Below are 5,478 nucleotides of genomic sequence, written 5' to 3'. Positions count from 1 at the left end.
CATTGAAGGTATCTTTGTGGGATATGCCAGTCCACTCAGAAGAGTCGTTGTTCCAAGTCTGAAGAAGATCATCGAAGCACAGCATGTTGAATGTCAAAGCTATACTATGCCTCCACAGAAGCCCGCAGACTCATGGCGATTCAACTATGATACCTTATGGGATTCATTCGAGTTAGAAGAAGAGCCAGAGTTCTTTGATGATTTAGATATTTTAAGAGAATATGAAGCATCACAGGGAAGATTTCCAGCAGGGTCTTCTAGACGTCAACGACAAACTTCCAATGATGATGAAGCTGGTCCAAGTCACACTGAAGAGAATGATGAAGTTCAGCAAACTCCGACTACTTCGGAACGCGAACCTGCTCCTGAAAATCAGACGGCTGTCAATGATGATAATTCAGAATCTGATGATATTCCTACTTTTGATCATGGTGATTCAGAGTCTGAGGGGGAGCAAATCCAATCTTCAGATCAGACAATTCTTGACAATGAACAAGTTGCGGATCAGAACGTTACTAATTTGGAAGGCGAGGTGGATGTTCCTGGCGAGGTTATGCCGAGAACTCTTTCATACCATCCAGAAGAGTTGATAATAGGAGAGCTGCAGTCAGGCGTTCGCACCAGAAGCCAGATTGATCATGGCCTTACATGCTTTTATACTAAAGTTGCTCCTTTAGAAACAAAATTTTCACTTAGCTGTTTCATTTCGCAGATTAAGCCGCGAACCTACAAGGAAGCACTAACTGAAGATTCATGGGTCAGCGCAATGCAGGACGTAACGCCCTGTGTTTCAAAATTCAAAGTCAAAGTCAAGATTGAAGTCAAAGGAAGAAAAGATTGCTAATTGCAATCTGTCACTCCTTGCTCAATTCCTTTTTTGACTTCTTTGACTCGTAGTTAGTCTATTTTATGCTTAACGTTAGTTGTATTATGTGGAGTATCTAGTAACAATCGAGGTTTAATCGATATTTATCGCAAGTTTCATCGCTTATCGCTTATCGCAATCGCGCTCGCAACTCGAATTACGCATTTTGGTTAATTATATACGTGTGTGTGTGCCTTTTATGTGTTACTTGTGCATGTTATCTATGTTATCTTGTGGTGATCAATCGAAACACAATCGAAACTCGAATCGCAATCGAATCGCAAACGCTAAACGTAAGTAAAATATGATGATTGTATGTTAGATATAGTAGTTGGGATTAAAAGTAATTTGAATAGGAAACTCTATCGCATTCGCATCGCTCGCAATCTCAATCGAAACAACAAAACTCGTCGCACCGAACACTCGAACCAACTAGCCAATCGACCAGGTGACCAACTGATCGACCAGCTGATCGATCGAGCTGCCGCTCGATCGGCCAGCCAATCGATCAGGCTGCCACCCGATCGATCCACCATTTCCACTTTGGGTAACCCTATAAATACCCCATGTCACCATCAAACTTTCTACTTTTGGAACTCTCTGTCCGACCAGCGCTTCAACCTTGCCTTTTCTCCGATTTCTCTCAATTCCGGTAAGATCTCAACCTAAATCTTGTACATCTTTTATCTACACATGATTCTACACCTTTCTATCTTTTAAATCTTAACTTTTAACCGTGAAATCACTAGATTTGAGGTGTTCCAGGGTGATGTCATCATGGTGTTCTTAGGAACTTCATGTTTTGACTTCAATCCTTCAAGAACAACTTGAATCTAACCGATTTCCACATAAATAAACAAAGATCTTTCATAGATCTAAACATATTCACGGTGAAAAGGATTGAAAGATGGTTTTCCAACTTTCTTTCAACTCTTTTACACTCAATACCGATAGAATCGGAGCTTGCACTGACTTCCTACTCATTCTTGTGGTTGTGTTGGTCTAAGATCTGGATTCTATCCACGAGGTTTACCGATTTTGGGTTAAACATGGAACACCGCCTCGAACAGTTAACTGACCGGATTTGGGTGATTCCTGTCCGATCAGGAGTACCAAGTATTGATGAGGTTTTCGTTGCTTAACACGTTATCAACACATATCGATAAAACGAAAAACTACCAAAATAACCAAGTGTAAGACGAACGGAACGACCCGGACGGAATGCTGTCCGATCGGACTACCGTCCGATTGAACTATTACCCGAACGGGTTGTCAGCCGATCGATCTACACCTTGGGTCCCACACTTAAACTAGTTACCAACATTTGAAGTTTGAACGTTGAACGAGTTGTTGTCCGATCGGACTACCATCCGATCGGTTTAACCGCTCGAACATGTGACATTTAAACTTCAACACTTAAATAGTTTTCAACATGTTCAATTGATGTGTGTAAAATGCAACATATAAATTACATCAATTGAGGCATAAAACTAACCCTTTTTAAGTACTAATGTTGGAAAAAGAGTGTTTTTGTCTTCCTTTTGTATTTTCAGGATAAAATGAGCTCAAATTCACAAAAGAAGCAAAAAGAAAGCTAAATGTAACATAAATACAAGAAAAGGAACAAAAGTGGATTGCCCGACCCCTCAACGGCATCTTCCCAAGCAGAAAAGAGAAGTCAGAAGACTGAACACGCCCCATGCTCAGCCAGCACGGGGCCGTGCCCAAGAAGCAGCAGAAAAGACAAACTTATAGAAGCTTCTATTGCCCACCACGGGGCCGTGTCCAGTGAGCACGGGGGCATGGCGAAAGTACAGCAGGCGCATTAATTGTAATTGCAAATTACAATTAATGAAGAGAGAGAGTGTCAGACAGGCACGGGGGCGTGTCCAGCGGACACGGGGCCGTGCCCAGCCTTCTGTTCAGCCTATAAATAGGAGTGCTTGGTTTCATTTCAACTCATCCCTTGGCACACCACCTCTCTCACACTTCATCCACCACCCACCACCATCACAACACCATCATCCACCACCATCATCCATTGTCCATCATAGAGTGTGTGAGTTGTCTCGGGATCCAAGATTGATCATAAGAGTTCTTGACAATCAAGGCCATGTTTGCCTAAGTCTCTTACATCACTTGGTGAAGACAAGTGTTTAGTATAATACTTTTTATTTTTAATCTTTTGCACTTTTTATTTGGTTTTGTATTAATGACTTTAATAACTAGTTGCTTATGTTGAAGGTGATCTTTCCTTATCGTTTGTCCGTGGTGTCTTGGCATTATTTTACTGTCTATATAAAATAAAAGATTTTCACCATTCATATCTCCACGGTCTATATGGAGGTATGTTGGCTACCTGGTCGGGGGTTAAGGGAACGGTTTGGTAAGGGTCTTGCCCTTGTTCAGCGTTTAGAGGTCCTGCAAGGGACCTGGGTCAAATTTAGTAGGATCTCCTTCAATGCCCATAGGTATTGGATGCCGGGGATCCAAACTCTTTGACCCCCTCATAAGTTAACTACTATTAATACTATAACCCGGCTATTTAGGACTGTATCCCTGCTGACTCAGACTACTTAGCGAGGGTAACGTCACCGCCAAAAGCGGGGCCTACCATAATTTGCATTAATAACTTAATTCATTATCTTCCAATAATCCAACCTTTTAGGATTGTATCCTTGCTGACTCAAACTACTGGGTTGAGGGTAACGTCGCCTTCAAAAGAGAGACCTACTACAATAACTAAGATAATCTCTTAAACAAGTGCAAAAGTGCGAAAATAATCAAAGGTTATACTAATACACGAGTCGGATCCAAGTGATTCATCTTGTCTATCTGTTTTTATTTTATTTTAATTTTCAGCATTTAGTTAGTTTTTATTTTCTTAGTTTAAAAATCTTTTATAACTTCTTTTTGATTTGATTAGACGTTGAGGATAAACCGGTACTAAAAGCTCTTGTGTCCTTGGACGACCTCGGTATCTTACCAACACTATACTACGTCCACGATGGGTGCACTTTCCCATATGTGTGTTTAGTGTTAGTAAATATCGTGTTTTATAAATTTAAAACTTGGCTAAAAGTGTAAAAAGGGCTTAAATATAAATCTAAATTATATCACACCTAACGCACATCAAGTTTTTGGCGCCGCTGCCGGGGACACATGGATTTTAAGAAAGTTAGGAATCAACGGCCTAATCATATTTTTTATCTTTCTTTTTATTTTTTTAGGATTTTTCTTAGTTTTTCAGGTTCTGCAGAGCTCAGCACGGGCCGTGCCTGGTCGGACACGGGCCGTGCCCAGCATCGTTACTGGCAGTTTTTAGTTTTCCAAGTTACAGAAGGCTGACCACGGGGCCGTGTCGGTGCAACACGGGGTCGTGTCCAACTTTCCAGTAACTGGGATCTGGAAAACAATCACTGTAACTCCGACCACTGGCCGTGTTCGCTGAGCACGGGGCCGTGGTGAACCTTCTGACCAGCACTCTTTTCCGTTTTTATTGCAGGACTTGGAACCATGCGCCATCTTACATAGTGTATGACCTCCAATTCTAATAAGGACATAAAAGAACCTCTAGAAGAACCCGAACGCTTTCTCAGAAAAAGACTAAAAGCTAAAAACCAAGAGAAAGTTTCGGGAAATCCACCTCAAATGGCGGACCAACGTACCCTCATGGATTATCTACGACCTACCGTAGGTAACCTGGGCGCCGCTATCAATGCACCAAATGTTGAAGCCAATAACTTCGAACTTCGGCCGCATTTGATACAAATGCTCCAAAACTCCGCAACCTTCCATGGGCTTCCGGATGAGGATCCCCATTTACATATTGCTAATTTCTTAGAAATATGTGATACCTTTCGGATCAATGGAGCATCAAATGACGCCATCCGCCTTCGAATGTTTCCTTTTTCACTAAAAGACTGAGCAAAAGCTTGGCTCAACGCCCTCCCAGCTGGATCGGTAAACACCTGGGATGAACTAGCCCAAAAATTTCTATATAAGTATTTCCCTCCCGCTAAAACGGCTAAATTAATGACTGAGATTAATACATATTCACAAGAGGACGGGGAATCCTTATATGAAACTTGGGAAAGGTTCAAGGAACTATTACGCAAGTGTCCACATCATGGCCTTGCGATATGGCAACAGGTATCTGTGACAACTCGAGTTTCCAAGATTCCACTTTCGTATTTATTGCTTGTTTAGTTATTTAATTGCATGATTGGTTTGCTATGAAATTGTATACGTTTTGATACAATGAAGTGTATTGTGTGATTGTGCATGGTTATGTGTTAAGTGTTGTCAAATGTATGAACTTGGTGGTGAAACTGTGAATTACTTTGAGATGGTGTACTTATGTAAAAGATGATACTTAGGGATGTATAGAGTAATTAGTGAAACTCTAATCATTTTTAACCCTAATCATTCACTAACCATCACACAAAACCAAAGCACGTACTTTCATATTCTCTGATTCTCTCTGGCAATCATCATCATCATCATTGGCACAAGTTCTTCATCACTCTTGATTCCCTCTTTTTGTCTAGAATCAATTCAAGGTAATTGTTTAATCATTCCTTGTTGTTAATTGTTGATTTATTGATTCATGC

The 5,478-nt window shown here is 41.0% G+C and overlaps 1 non-coding gene across 1 annotated transcript; it reads right to left on the bottom strand.

The window, feature by feature from the left end:
- Nucleotides 1-4,894: 4,894 nt before the first annotated feature.
- On the bottom strand, nucleotides 4,895-5,001 carry LOC118491749. The gene has a single exon (XR_004892194.1). It is a non-coding gene; the product is annotated as a small nucleolar RNA R71 (small nucleolar RNA).
- Between the last annotated feature and the right edge of the window lie 477 nt (nucleotides 5,002-5,478).

This window comes from Helianthus annuus, chromosome 4, assembly GCF_002127325.2.
Source record: "Helianthus annuus cultivar XRQ/B chromosome 4, HanXRQr2.0-SUNRISE, whole genome shotgun sequence".
In the NCBI taxonomy this organism is placed as follows: Eukaryota; Viridiplantae; Streptophyta; class Magnoliopsida; order Asterales; family Asteraceae; genus Helianthus; species Helianthus annuus.
The sequence above is the reverse complement of the archived record's forward strand: the minus strand, read 5'-3'. Positions and strand labels throughout refer to the sequence as shown.